The sequence below is a fragment of the Dermacentor albipictus genome, unplaced genomic scaffold (assembly GCF_038994185.2).
Source record: "Dermacentor albipictus isolate Rhodes 1998 colony unplaced genomic scaffold, USDA_Dalb.pri_finalv2 scaffold_186, whole genome shotgun sequence".
Classification (NCBI taxonomy): domain Eukaryota; kingdom Metazoa; phylum Arthropoda; class Arachnida; order Ixodida; family Ixodidae; genus Dermacentor; species Dermacentor albipictus.
Window position 1 is genome coordinate 67,061 of NW_027225740.1, and position 15,016 is coordinate 82,076.

Sequence of the window (15,016 nt, forward strand, 5' to 3'; positions counted from 1 at the left end):
TTGTGCTACAATTCCTTCACTTGTGCTATAAATAGCAGCAGCAAACTGCCAAGATGCAAAAGCAAAACAATGAATGAGGGCCATAACGTATTTCCCAGCTCCTGAAATCAGTTCCAGTTTTTGCAGTAGACCAAAGCATGGCCTTCAAGATCAGCTTCGATTACCAGTGGGAACAGTTTCCGAGGCTGCCAATTCATTTCATCAAGACTCAGTGTTGCCACACTGCTTTTGATTCAAGTGTGAGAAACAAAATTGAAGTGAACATTTTCTAACACATTGAATGCAGTCAAATTTTCTTTCTGTTATGCTTTCCTCTTATTTCAAAGCAAAAAAAACCCCCAAAAATCTAAGAAAACAAGAAGCAAAACAGAAAGAAAAATATCTCAGTATAGGGCGAACATCATTGCACAGTGTTGTGAAACCAGATGTGCATGCCTGTGAGGGTGATGATTGAAGTGTGTGCACTATACATTCAGTGATGCTACAGGCACGCACTGTGCTGTTTGCATTTCATTTGATGGTGATAGTACATCCACACAATGTAGCCACAGGGACAAGTGAGCAGTCAAGTGAAGTTTTTTGAGATCATGTTTAGTTGGATCATGCAAATAAAATGCATTAATTAATCATATGCCATGGAAGAATCAAGCACAAGTACACAAATTACTGTGCATGACAGGAGTGGCTGCGAAGATGTATAAGGCTCACACAAAGGACGGACAGCAGACAAGGGACGATGATATTTAACTAATTTCGCCATGGAAAATGACTTCAAAGTTTGTGCATTAAGTACGAAGAAAATCCGAGGACACCTAAGCACTTCTTATGAGTTGTGAATACTTTAATGTCCAACTGAACGCCACTGAGCAGGCCGAGATATGAACTCCTCGCAGGCAAGCGGGCACGTTAAGACGCTTGGCATATATTGATTTAGCCTTACCGAGGCGCAGTTAGAACACACACAAGAGCTTGAGTAGACAAGGAACAGGTGGTAACACAGGCTTGCGAGAGGGAAGGTGATGTGTTGTCGTAGCAATGCACTCTCCCCTCGCGAAGTAGCGCAGCAGCAGATGTTCCCCTTCGCTCGCGTTCCTCTGCTGAGACACGAGCCAGCAAGTGCAAGCTAGTGTCATGAGCGCGCCTCGTGTGCTCACATGGTGTCACAGTCAACGGGAAATTAGGCACCGTTTTGCTGCTACAGATGCTGCCGGCTTTTTCACTGAAAGAACCATTTAACTCTTGCATTAAAAAAATCCTGTCACTGACCACATAATAAACAGCAATAAAGAAATTCCATTAAAAGTATTGCATCAAACCAGCTCAGAGCACAAAAAATTTACCAGAACTGTCAGGCTTGGCTGCTGAAAATTAATGTCTTGTAGCAAGGTTTAACGAGCACAAATGATATGCAAGAATACTCAGAATGATGCAAATGCTCAGATGCTAAGCGCTGCTCTTGTGCAGGAGCTTGGCAATGCAGCTGGCATAAATGCCAGTCTTCTGACTACTACACTGGTTTCATGAAAAGTAGGTTATTCTGGCAAGAGTATCACTGCAACATCACTGCACTACACTTTTACTTCACTGTGTCAGATAAACAAGTCAACAGACGTCTGAAGTGGTTCAACCACAATTCACAGCTGGAGAACAGGATAGCATCCATAGAATTTGGCGAGATTATTAGACAACAGGCAAAGGAGAGTGGACAAAAGTTGGAGGTGAAAGCTGTTCTGTTTGACTGTGACGAGGTGTATTGGAGTCGTCAAGCAACAGGCAATAGCGATGGTGCTTCCTAGCGTGCCGATATTGTTCTGGCTTCAAGGCACATAATGGTGATTATTGCATTTTATAGTGTCCCATTCTTCTTTAGATGACAAAGTATTTAAATCTGTGTATTGGTTACATTTGCAGTGACGTCCAAAATCTAGATTTGTACTGGGCAACGACAATACTTAAAAATTAAGCTCAGTGGTTTTACATGCCAAAATCACTAAATGATGATGAGGGATGCAATAGTGAGAAACTCTGGATTAATTCTGAGCGCCTGGGTTTAACGTGCACCCAATACATGGCGCACAGCATTTTTTGCATTTTGCCCCGATCGAAATGTGGCCGCAGGGGCTTGGATTTGATCCCACGGCCTTGGGTTTCGCAGCCAACACCAAAGCCACAGCACCAGTAACATTAAAACAAAGCAGTGATTTGATAAAGCGTGTAAGAGCACAACAGTTTTTAAGCATTGCTTCATGCTAAGGTCTAAGTCATAAGCTCGGTACCGTCACACAACAGCCACATTAACGAGATGAACAACGGGGATAAAATGCCAAATTAAGCTGCAAAATTATGAAGCAAAAGCCTTTGAAGCTGTGAAGTTCTTTAGGAACTTGGAAGGTGTGGACATTTGGACATGCAAAGGATGCAGTCTTTGGAAACAACTTGCCAAGTTAATTAGTTGTTTTTTACCAAAGCAATATTTCATCACAAAGCAAATAGCTATAATTTAAATATGCTCCAAGATTGAATGCCCTATGATAAAAATTTCTATTGCATTTTTAGCAAGTTATATGGAGCAACCAAAGGTAAGAGACATTTGATGCTAGTGTTCAATAAATTTCAGTTATTAGAAAGCCCTCGTCCTGTGCCCTTCTGTGTGTCTTCCGTTATTTCCGCACTGATTAGTAAGTATGACGCTAGTGACTGCCATAGAATACGTGAAGGCCGAGAAAATAGCAATGGCAATGAAGAGCTATTGCTTGAACAACGACAAAAAAAGCTTAGGTGTAGTGACAAAGCAGAAAGGAGAACATGAACGAAAAGTATGTGCGAAGTCATACATGACAAGAGAAACCCAGCAGGCAAGATGTGGTGAGCAGGGGGGTGGGGAGAAGTATTCCGTAAGAGCCGACCTAGTGGACTGTCCATTTTGGCCGCTACTGATTGGCTAGGGCTGCTGGTCTCCTCCTCTCACAGCTGAATCCAATCAGCAGTGGCCGAAATGGACAGCCCACTAGGTGTACTCTTACAGAATACCCCCCCCCCCCCCCCCCCGCAGGAGAAAATGATGAGATGGATTCTTGCCTTGTGAAGTGCAGCAACTGTTCTTTTTTTTTTCTGTTCAGAGCGAACGTGAGTGAGACTGGAGATGTAAAGGCTTTGATGTGGAGATAAGCTGTGGTCTGGGATGAAGCACAATATTGGTTTCCAGCTGTGGATGAATTTCCAGGAGACCCTGCAGATAAAAGTTTTTTTAGCAATTAATAATTCACGTATCTGGCGAAGGAAATCATTACAGTGAACATGCGGCATAAGCAATAGACAGCCAGGCACATATAGCAAAAGACAGTGCCACTGTAGAGGAATGGCGACAGGGAAGAGCAACAAAAAGTGATCAAGCATGTGCAGGGAGAAGGGTACAGAAAAAGTACAAGGGATCACACAAAGGAGATCAGTTTGACAGTGACAACAAGAGCAGCACTTATGAGCACAAATTTCAGAAGAAAGTAGCAAATTAATTGGGTCATCAGTTGCCAAAGAGCAAGCATTTTCTGTCACGAATGCTACTGATGCCAAGCATCAGTCCTGGCGCTGTTAAAGAAGTGAACGCGCAGTTGTGGCAAGGGATAGCAGCAGTAGGTGTCTCATAAAAATGGCAGTAATAGGCTGGTACACTTGGCTACAGTGAGCCAAGTGTACCAGCCTGTGCTTCTGGAAATCTGTGACCTATGTCGAGTTGAAATGTACTGCTAAAGTGGGTGTACGTCGGAAAGACTTTCTCGCCCGTGCGGCGCTCGTGCCGAGTTGGTGATGGCGGATTATTGATTTAATGAGCCATCTTTCGTCACATTAAAGATGTTTTGTGTCTCTTCCAGGGCGAGGAGTAGGGGCCATAGTGTAGACCACTGGCATATCCCCTTCGATATAAATAAAGGTTCTTCAGCAAAACCATGTGCAATAAATCGGTAAGCGGGAGCCGCAGAGCTAGCGAAGCAGGCACGTCGGACGTAGTACATTTAAATTAAAGTATGGGGTTTTACGCGCCAAAACCACTTTCTGATTATGAGGCACGCTGTAGTGGAGGACTCCGTAAATTTCGACCACCTGGGGTTCTTTAACGTGCACCTAAATCTAAGCACACGGGTGTTTTCGCATTTCGCCCCCATCGAAATGCGGCCGCCGTGGCCAGGATCGGACGTACATTTAGACAGATCGTCATTGTAAGCTCAGGAGCTCTCGTGAGGGCTCCGTTTGCCGGTGACGTATACCGTCCTATCGCAGTACTGGTGAAAATCCATTATATCGTCGGGACGAAAAAAGCACCCCGCCACTTCTATAACGCCAGTCGGAACACTGCGGCCGCCATCACCTTTTAGAGTGGTCTACGACCATAAATTGCATAACGACTTTCGCTTTTCCTAGCTACAGGGTGCTAAATATGTTTCAACATGCAGACATGCATGTTCAGGCGAATCTCTTGAAGGGTACAGTATGCACTGACAACCAACGCATGATGGACACGGCGAAATGCTATGGTTAAAGTTGTCCGATTGATCCTCGATATCACAGGTTCACTGATCAATGATTCACTGATCCCGTCGCACGTTACGCATGTTACCGTTGCGACAAAAAGTGCAACAAACCTACCAGCAACATCCACGGAGACGCAGGAGGAGAACTTGTGGACGACGCACGGCACGCACGGCTTCGTCAAGAACACAGACATCGACGTGAAGGAATCGCCAGCCGACACATGGCAGAATGCCGGCTCGCCTAGGGACAAACGCATACAAAACGAGCAAAGAAACTTCTCCTCCGTGGTACCTAGGCAAAGGGAGAAACTTAGGGCGCAAACGCCCCCAGATTTTCTCTCTCGCAGCTGGCGATTCCGCAAATGACCGTCTCGTATAAACGGGAGCGTCCTGCTTAGTGCATCCACCTGGCGGCGCAAAGCTCAAATCGACAAAAGCAGCTAATATTGCTGTAACCAAGTCTATTCTACTTCGCTGCTGGTGTAAATTATCGGCACTGGCTTAATTGTGTTGCTGCCAAAAATTTATACCCGCAGCAAAGTAGAATACACTTGGTTACTGCAATATTAGCTGTTTTTGTCTGTTTCAGCTTTGCGCCACTAGGTGGCAGCACCATGCGGGACGCTCTAGTTCATGGCTCCGCCCCAACGCCCCAGCCTGTGTTTACCCGATTACCGGACGCTGTAAACCTCTCTATTAACTGCTTCTAATAAAAAGAGTTTAATGTACTTTACTTCATATGCTTCATTTCATATTTTATAACATGATAACGCAGCAACGATGAGACGTTGGTGGTGCTGCGAGCGCATGCGACCTCATTGCGGTTTGCGCTTGGGGCCGCTAACCTATAACACGTTTCTGCTTGCGTACGCAAACGCAAACGCACCCAAGCGCTTGGGGCCCCAACGCCTTGCGTCCCCAATACTAAAACTCTCTATTAGAGAGTTTTAGCTTGCGCGTTTTTACGGCCAGCGGAGCGGAGCGGACGAGCGCAGACGCCACTGCGCATGCGCACGTCGCTGGGCCGGCCAGCGTTTTTACGGAGCGCAGCTTACGCCCGCTGGGAAGCCCTCTCCAGCGGAGCGATAGGCAGCGCGCGAGCGTGCGTAAAAGCGCGCGGGCGTGTATGGGTATTCAAGATGGCAGCCGTCAACACAAGCGCCGGCGCTGCTGCGTTGTCGACGGCGACCGCTGCTCAGGCCCGTTTAGAAGTTTAACCAAATAACTAACTAAAAACACATAACCTACCTTTATTAAACAGTTTCAGCGCATTATTAGCAGGTTTAATTGATATTCTTTTCACTCTAACTCGAATTGTGACCAATAGGTAGAGCAGCAGAGCAAGTGACTCTACTCCGCTCGAAAAGACGGGCGATCCGCCCGGCTAAAACTATTTTCTCGCGCGCCTCTCCGCTGGTGTATCCGCTCGCCCGCTCCGCCCCACTGGCCGTAAAAACGCTCAAGCTAAAACTCTCTATTTTTGCGAAAGTGTCTGCGTTCACCCGGTGAACGCAGCGCAAGCGTTAGGTTCACCCAAACGTCACGTCCGGGACGCCACATCCGGTTTTTGTTTTTTCACGTCCGTGATGTCACATTCGGCCTTTTTGGCGGCATAATATGGCATATGGCAGGCTCGGAGTGCACGAAGCGGTGGATCGCTTATTTTTCGGGCTTTTGCTTCTCGTAAGTATACTTCGTCTTTGCGTTTGATGTGCATCTACTACGCGTAGCTAATCTTTCGACTGCATGATGCCATATATAGGTGTTCTGTGATGATACTTTATAGCCAGGTTCCTCACGAGCTTTTGTGATGCATTGCAGGGACCGCCACACCGGCCAGCCAGTGCTACAGTGTCCTAATGCAGAGAACGTATATTACACGGTACTGCGCTCCTTCAGAGTTATTTAGAGTCTTTGTCAGAAGCACGTAACAGTAACATTACTTGGTTACGGTGCTGCTACATGGCAGAATATTTGAATGGCAGATGTCCCGAGTGCGGCATGTAAGTACGTACGTACGCGCGCTTGTTTAGCCTAAATAAGAGTTTCTATTGTTCCCCAATGGAAATGCACATTCCTGATGCATGGTTCAGATCTGCCGGCTAAGGGCGGTAGTGAATAAAGTCACCAAATTGCGGCCTCGTTGCGGTCTCGCATTGCGGCCTCATTGCACGGTCGGGAAAAATTGCTTTAGAACCAAAATTTCGCTGCGCTGTCAGTAGCCATTCACTGATAAGCTTTCTCCGCAGCGTAATGCTCAGTGCAGATGTGATGGGGGTTGTGTGTGCGGTCGGTATGTGACCGATATTCCTGAACGCAGTGTCATTCAGCGATGTGCACAGCTGTGGCTGATTGTAGAATGTGGGCTGTGACAGGAGTGATGGGGACCATGCTCCTGCCTCGGCCAAGGTTGCAGCGATTTCAGAGCTGCAGGGAGCGCCCAGGCAGAACCTAATCTCGGCCCTATGCAGCAGCTCCAGCTTCTTGAGACGGGCACGTGGTAGTGCCACGAGTGGGAGGACGTACCGCAGGCGTGAGGTGGCTACTGCATGGTACAGCCGCAGAGCCCACCTAGTGGTGCAGCTCTGTCCTCGGGCAACAAGCTGGGAGACTGCCCTGTGGACCCGGAGGACCTGGACATGCAGGGTCTTGACAGCAGGCAGCCAGGTCAGCCGGTGATGAACGTGTAGCCCCGGGTACGTCACTGCCGGGCTTCAAGGTCGCCTTCCAGTTGCAGCTGTGCAGCGGGCGGTTGCTCTTGGGTGGAGCAGCATGGCCTCCGTCTTCCTTGCCGAGATGGCAAGGCCAATGCAGATCAGGTAAGCAGCGGCAGTGTCGAGGGCTCTTTGCAGAGCCGAGCGCGCACTGCTGCGGCTGTGTGGTGGATTTCGCACACATAGGGCGATGTGGTCCGCGTTGATGGAGGTATTCACGTGGTTGTGGGGGTCAGTCTGCAGGACAGCAGGCAGTCGGGCCAGGTTGAACAGGAAAGGGCTCACCACTGATCCTTGTGGGACGCCCTCTACCAAATAGGTCCAGGGCCTGCTGAACGACTGGATAGGGCAGGCCGTCAAAGGCCCCCTTCATGCCGATAAGCACCAGGAGCACGGCGTCACCGCAGGCCTTGGCCTCTTCCACGATGGAGTCCGCACTGCATCAGCTCCGCCGGAAGCCTATCTGCTCATCGGCCAGAAAGCAATGGCCTCCATCAGCTTGCAAGCAGCAGAGGTGAGTGAGACTGGCCGATAGGAGCTCACGTTTTTCAGCCGGCCTTCAGGATGGGGGCCACGTAGGCTGTGCGCCATGACTCAGGCACCTGCCCTGACTGCCAGATGTTCAAGCAGTCAAGCAGGTGCAGCTGCTCGCTGGCGGCCAGGTTGCAAAGCATTTGGGTTCCTGGTGCACTGGGCTCCTGGTGCACTGCGATGCTTGGAGCTCGTGCAGCGTCAGCGGGTCCTGGTAGATAGCCATAACCTGGCTCGATGGCCACCCTGGGTGGTGAGAGAGAAGGGAAGACGGAAAGGCAGGGAGGTTAACCAGGCTGAGTCCAGTTTGCTACCCTACACGTGGGGAGGGGAATGGGGAGTGAAAGAGGAAGAGAGAGAACTTAAGTGTAGGATGTCTATAGTCGGGCACTCAAGTCTGTTGCCCTCAGGCAGCGAAAAAGCGCTCGGACTGCTTTCTGGGCCAATGAACTGTGAGGCCAGGCTCCCAAGACTGGATGACAGGCCATTTACAGAAGCGAAGACCCTGTGTGGTGGTTGTGCAGGCAGCTAGGCAGGCTGACGGAAGGCTGCCCTACCTTCAGGATGGCTGCAGTGCGTGGTACAGCCAGCGCAAACTGGTTGGCGAGGAGCTCCGCAAGGGCCTCTTCGCTGATGCTCAGCGTGATGGCCACGGCGAGGACAGGTTGTAGGCTTCCTCTCCTGCTGGTGAGGGATTTGAGCAGTCTCCAAGCCAGGGGTCCCCTGGACCTGCCCTCGATGGCAGAGCAGAGGCTCCTCCTGCGCCGGGCTTGGCGTCTGCAGCAGGCATCTGCACGTCTGTACTCGGTCCAATGCTCTGCCTTGCCCGTCCGGATTGCTCCACGCTCCATATGGCGCCTGGAGGCACGAATGTTGAGCAGGTGGAGGTCCGGAGCGGGGGTATCTGGTTGGGTAGAGCACTGAACGGTGGCAGCCTGAGCACAATCCACGATGGCGCTCAGGAAGTCACGGCCATCGTCCAACTTGCTGCAGTGCTTCCGGAACAGGGACCAGTCTGTGACGTAAGTTCTTGACCTAGGCCTTCTCCCAGACCTGGGGCTGATCACAATAGGGAAGTGGTCAGACCCCCATTTGTCCGAAGTTGTGGCCCAGGAGTAGGAGCACTGCTCAGTGTTGAGGGAGAGGTCAATGGCCGTGCGAGCTCTGCGGTAGACGTAGGTGGGCTCCCTGGTGTTCCAAGGTCAGCAGGCCAGCTCAGCTGATGGCATCTGTGAGGCCTTTGCCTCAGCGGGTGCAGCTGCGGCTTCCCCAATCCGTGTGGTGTGCGTTGAAGTCACTGCACAGGACTGCATGCCCATTAAGGCGAACAGCCAGCTGGATAAGGCTGGAGGGATCCCACGGCTTTCCTGGACGGATGCAGATGCTCGCCACAGCCGTGTCCTGGCTGCCAAGGCGTACCACAACGGCGCATGACTCCAAGGGGCCACCGGCGATGTCAGCAACAGGTAGAAGAGCACGCGCCAGGGTGCTGCGGACATAGATTGCCGTGCGTGGCTTTCCTGGCTTATGGACTCCATCTAGGCAGGGTGCCGCAGTGCAACTGCGTGTGGCACAGGTGGTGGCACCCGAGTAGTCGGGAAGCCGTAGGTTCTCGACCACGGCATATGTCTCCAGCAGTGCGAGTACCGTATAGTGCGGAATATAGGTTGAGGTTTTTTCCCAAAAATATTACTAAAAGTTCACCCCTTGACTTACATACCGGCCCTTGGCACAGCATGAATAGTCGTCTGGCAGCATGTAGGAGCGCAGACCTTTCGGCATCCACATTGTTATCGCCCCCTTGGTGACCGACGCGGCCCAAGGGCGCTGCGCGGTTCTTTATTCTGACGAAGTTCTTTATTCTATGGCGCAGTGCACCCGGAGCTCAAAGACAGGGTGGCGGATTTTGTCCGCGAGCATCGTGCCAGATCTTTGCCAGTCGCAGCAGAACTCATCTGCATCAAAGCTATTGAGATCGCCCGAGAATCCGGACTGCCCAAGGGCTGCCCAAGGGGACTCCGGACTCCGGACTGCCCGGACTGCCCAAGGGGTTGCATTCAAGGGCTCCATTTATTGGGTTCGTCGCTTCATGCAACGCAAGGGATTCGCACTTCGACAGCGCAAATCAATCTGGCAGAAGCAGCCAGAGGCATACGAGGACAAGTTGGTCGAATTCCAGCGCTATGTTATCCGTCTCCGGCAGCAGCATGGCTACATGTTGGTACAGATCGGCAACGCTGATGAAATGCCGGTGTGGTTCGACATGCCGTCGCTCACCACAGTGTGCGAACGCGGCACAAAAGAAGACGAGCTTCTTTCTACGGGGAACGAGCATTCACGGTGATGCTCGCGTGTACTGCAGATGGCAGAAAGCTGCCCCCATACATAATATTCAAGGGGAAGATGCTGCCGAAAGAGGCTTTCCCACAGGATGTCGTTCGCGTGAATGAAAAGGGCTATATGGACGAGGCCCTCATGCTCAATTGGATTAAGACCGTCTGGAATCGGCAACCAGGGGCACTCTTGCGGTGTCCGAGCATGCTCGTCTTGGATGCCTTTCGCGGGCACTTGACCGCAGGATTGAAGCTGGCACTCCGCGACGGGAGGACATAACTCGCCGTCATTCCGGGAGGCATGACGTCAACACTTCAGCCACTGGACGTCGTGCTCAACAAGCCTGTTAAAGACCGTGTCTGTGAACAATATAATCAGTGGATGGCCGGCGACAACCTGATGACCCCAACCGGCCAGCTGCGCAGGCCGCCTCTCGTCACTGTGGCCACATGGGTGTCACAGGTTGTGCTCGCTGCCCGACGAGTCCAAAGAACTTTGTCACCAGGAGAAAAAGTTACAGCACAGTGGGTCGAGTCGTAACGAAACTTGCGAGCGTCCTGGGAGACGTCGGTGTTAAGCGGGGCGAGGCGTCTGCACTCTGCGAGGCGAGACACAAACTGTTCCAAGAAAGGAACTGAAGGGGGTACAGGAGTCAAAAGGAATGATACATCAAGAATGAAACTTGGTGAACAGCCAGTGGTACGTTGCGTAGCCATGTTATAGGCGAATGTCATGAACGACAGGATTGCATCCCCGTTCGTGTGGCCAGGGTAGATGTACAGTCGCATGCAATATGACTTGCAACACTCTTGTTCGTTGTTGAAGGGGCTCCACGGCTGCGCAGCAGCTCTGACATTCGAAATAGCAGTTTAATAGACACCACTAATTGAAGCTGTGTTTCGGTCTGGAACTTACCATGTGTTGTCTGCACAGCCGTACAGCCTTGGAACCCCTTCGACCACGGGCACCGGTGTTGCAATTCATATTGCACGTGACTGTACATCGCAATCATCAAGCTGTTGGTCTGCGGATGGTAACTGGAAGTCGTCTTGCGAATTGTGTTAGAGGCGCACAGAACTTCGGTAAGGATAGAAGAGAGAAAGACTGCTGCGGTCACTGAGGAGAACGCGCGGAGCGCTGCGGTGTAAGATAATGTTGTGTAGGAAGAAATCGGCGACTTCAGCAGCAGTCCAGGATGGTAGAGATGCTGTCTCCGCATAGCGTGTTGGATGGTCTATGGCCGTTGCAATCCAACGATTTCCATGTGAGATCATGGGAAGAGGACCGTACAAGTCTATTCCAACTACTTCAAAAGGCGAAGCGGGACAAGGCAGAGGTTGTAAAGAGCCAGAAGGAGCTGTTGGGCTTGCTTTGACAATGAACGCAGGGTGCAGCATACTTCGCAACGGCTGAAGATGGGCCAGGCCAGGAGCAGCAACTTCATATTCTGTTGTAAGTCTTGTGGTAGCCTAGAGGACCAGTCATCGCATGATCGTGAAAGGCTTCAAGCACCTCACATTGCAGAGAACATGGTATGACCGGGACCCATTTGTTGCCATCGATGTGATAAATGTTGCGATGTAAAACCCCATTGTGCAGCTTGAATTGATTAAGTTGTCGACGAAGTCAGGCGTTTGGAGGTGACGAAGAATCTTCCATGCGTTGGAGAATAGTTCAGCAGTATGGGTCGATGCGTTAGTGGGACACAAGGACAGATGGGCTGTTGTGTCTTAGCCATTCGAGGGCTACAATGGGTAAAGCCGATGAAGAGGACTCAGGACGTACACAATCGCGGAGAGGTTATGGTGAATCGTCATGATTCGGCAGAGGGTAGCAAGAGAGAGCATTGGTGTCTTGATGCTTCTTTGCAGCCCTGTAGGTGACATTGAAATCGTACTCCTGTAGGTGAAGCACACAGCAACCCAGGTGACCTGATAAATTCTTTAGCGATGAAAGCCAGCACAGTGTGTTATGGTCGGTAACAACTGTGAAATGGCGGCCATGAAGACATGGGTGAAATTTTAGCACGGCCCAACAGCAAAGCACTCCTGCTTGGTTATGGTGTAGTAATTTTCTGCACTGGTTAGTGCACGACTAGCCTAAGCAATTACTCGTTCGCGGAATGTGTTGTCGCATTGTAGTAGAATGGCATCGAGACTGACTGCTAGCGTCGGTGTGAAAGATGGTGGGCGCGGTTGGATCAAAGTGGCGCAGTACTGGGTCTGACGTCAAGGCATGTTGCAAAAGCAGGAAAGCATGTTCACATTCGTCGGACGAAACAAAGGGTGCATTACTGGGGAGGAGTTGATGGAGCGGAGACGTAAGTGTAGCGAAGTTGCATATGAAGTGCCGGAAGAAGCAAGTCCAAGAAAACTGTGCATGTCTTTTTGACGCAGTGGACACAAAATTCGAGGATGGCAGTAAGCTTCTCGGGGTCCGGACGAATACCTTCTTTGCAGACTATGTGCCCCAGAACTTTGATGGCCTTGCTGGCCAAACTGCATTTGTGTGTGTGTGTGTGTGTGTATGTGCGCGCGCGCGCACGCGCGTGTGCGTGTGTTGAGCTGCAAACCAGCATTTGCAAGACAGGCAAGGACTTCATCAAGCTGTTGCAAATGTTGTGAGAACATGGTTGAAAACACAATGTCGTCGAGATAGCACAGACAGGTTTTCCATTTCAAGCCACACAAGACTTATCGATCATGCGTTCGAATGTGGCAGGCACATTGCAGAGTCCAAAAGGCATCGCACTGAACTCGTAGAGCCCATCAGGGGTAGCAAATGTCGTTTTTGCTTTGTCGGATTTGGACATCGGTATTTGCCAGTAGCCTGGTCTAAAGTCAAGGCTATAAAAATACTCAGCACCGTGGAGTGAATCTAGTGCATCATCCATCCGTGACACGGGGTGAACATCTTTGCGCACGATTTTGTTCAGCGCACGGTAACAGACGCAAGAACACACTGAGCTGTCTTCGTGACAATTGCAACGACATGAGTGTCAACAGCTCAAGTGACAGTTGATCCACGAGGCAACAGTTGGGGTTCGATTTGGTTTATTGCAGTAAGCAATGCAGACCCCTCAGAGAAGCGAATAAGGCCAGGGGTAATCAGAATTGCTCGAGATAGGGTATGGTCATAGGGTGGAATGAATACACCGCCATCCACAATGTTACAGGAGTTGACACCTATAATCTTTTCTCTAGGTGGCCAAAGAACGTAATCGGAAGAGGTGACGAGACGAATGCATTCTTCGTGGTTAGGAAGAGAATTGCCAGTGGCATCATCCAGTTGTGTGAGGTGCTGACGACAAGAGATAGAAGCAAACGCCAAAGATAAGAAGTCCCACCCCAAGATGAGTTCATGGGTCACTCACGAAATACCGCAAAAACAATGTGGTGAAGAATTTAGTCTATGGACACACGAACAGGACACTGTGCGATTGGATGAATAATAACCTTGGCCGCTGCACAAAGAGAAAGGCCGGAGTAAGGCAATTCTTGTGTTTTATAGAGTCCCAAACAGTCACATGGCAATAATCGCCAAGCGTCTTGTAACATGGAGCCACCTCAGAATTGCGCCAAACAAAGATGATGGATGCAGCCAGTCTTGCCAGATAACTACATTTTGAGTATTCTGTATTGTTTGCATTTTTTGTGTAAAAGGAATTGTCGCAGAGAGTTTTATCTTCAGTGGCTTTCAGTTGACGTCATCTGCTACAACTAGCACATAAGTTAACTCCATAGCACCACTAGGATGGAGACATTGTGTCGTGGGGTGCTTCCTTAAAAGTGGACAAGAAGATTCTAAAGGAAAAGTGTGAGATGGTCACAGTAATAACCAAGGCATTTGGCATGGGAATGACCCAGCTATGAAAGTATTATCAGATGTGGACAAGCATATAATACTAAATGGCGCCTTGCACGAGTCCCAAGTGTCAAATGTAATGAGTATTGTGCATTGAAAGGGCCAAAAATGTTTCGTACATGCAAGGGAACACTATGGGCATTTGATAACAGTTGCTTAGATGTACTACATTAACAGGAACCAAACGAACTCCCTTAGACATAAGCATGCAGCAAATTCAAGGACTAGATGAAGCTTCAAAGAAGTAACTGCGTTTCATGTAGGATAGGTGTGAATGACCTTTGTGCACGAGATCAGTGATAAAAACACTAAATGAATGCAGTACAGTGTCTGTATCATATCTTGTGCAGACCAAACTAGCCTGGAGTTTCAGCGTTCCTTGTCAGTTCATTTAAATAGGCACTACATTGTTCAAAGTGCAATATTGTTCTACAAAACATAATATGCAAGATGTAGCATGCTAACCCTCGTGGCTCAACAACTACTGAACCGAAACCTCAATGAGCAGTGAAGCTTCCTTGTAATTTTCATCGTAACCATACTTTCGCTCTTGAAAGTGAACCTCTTTAGTGAATTTGCTTGTGTATTAATTTTTCTTTAGGCAAGTATTTTTTATACATGTTAATGTCTCAATCCTGCTTTTTCTTTCCGGGGCTAAAACAAAATGCCTCTTATTTCACTTTGATCTTTTGACCTAGGAAGCCATCATCTGGTGCTGTGTACAGCAAGCACATGCTTCGGGCAAGGAGGGAGCCAGCACCATATCTACATCAGCAAGAACCTCGGTGCTCAAAATAAACATTTTCTGTGCAAATACCTGTCTTTTTATACTTCCAGCATGAATTAATAAGTTTCTTTTGCCTTCACATGCAGGAAGGTTTATAGGAATAAATAGTGACTGTTGAATGCCCAGGAAAAGCCTTGAAGCCATTCTACTTGTACAGTGATAAAGTACATGTGTACTTGAACTTGATAGTACAGAAACGAAAGGCAAAGTAACAGGCAAAATGCTCGGGGCAGCAGTCGTATAAATGGTAGATGAATACA

At 49.4% G+C, this 15,016-nt stretch overlaps 2 long non-coding RNA genes across 3 annotated transcripts in view; one reads left to right on the forward strand and one right to left on the reverse strand.

Moving 5' to 3' along the window:
* LOC139053753 (uncharacterized) overlaps positions 1–4,891 on the reverse strand; it is a 33,365-nt gene extending 28,474 nt beyond the window's left edge. Inside the window, exons 1-2 of one of the 2 annotated variants that reach the window (XR_011510758.1) lie at positions 4,642–4,891; positions 3,079–3,229 (exon numbers count right to left, since the gene is read on the reverse strand). This is a non-coding gene — a long non-coding RNA (uncharacterized lncRNA). The remainder of the gene's footprint in view (positions 1–3,078; positions 3,230–4,641) is intronic. The other variant, XR_011510757.1, reaches the window with a different exon arrangement.
* Positions 4,892–6,062: 1,171 nt separating this feature from the next.
* On the forward strand, positions 6,063–14,815 carry LOC139053752 (uncharacterized). Its single transcript, XR_011510744.1, has 3 exons — positions 6,063–7,345; positions 7,477–7,754; positions 14,668–14,815. It is a non-coding gene; the product is annotated as an uncharacterized lncRNA (long non-coding RNA).
* Positions 14,816–15,016: the final 201 nt, after the last annotated feature.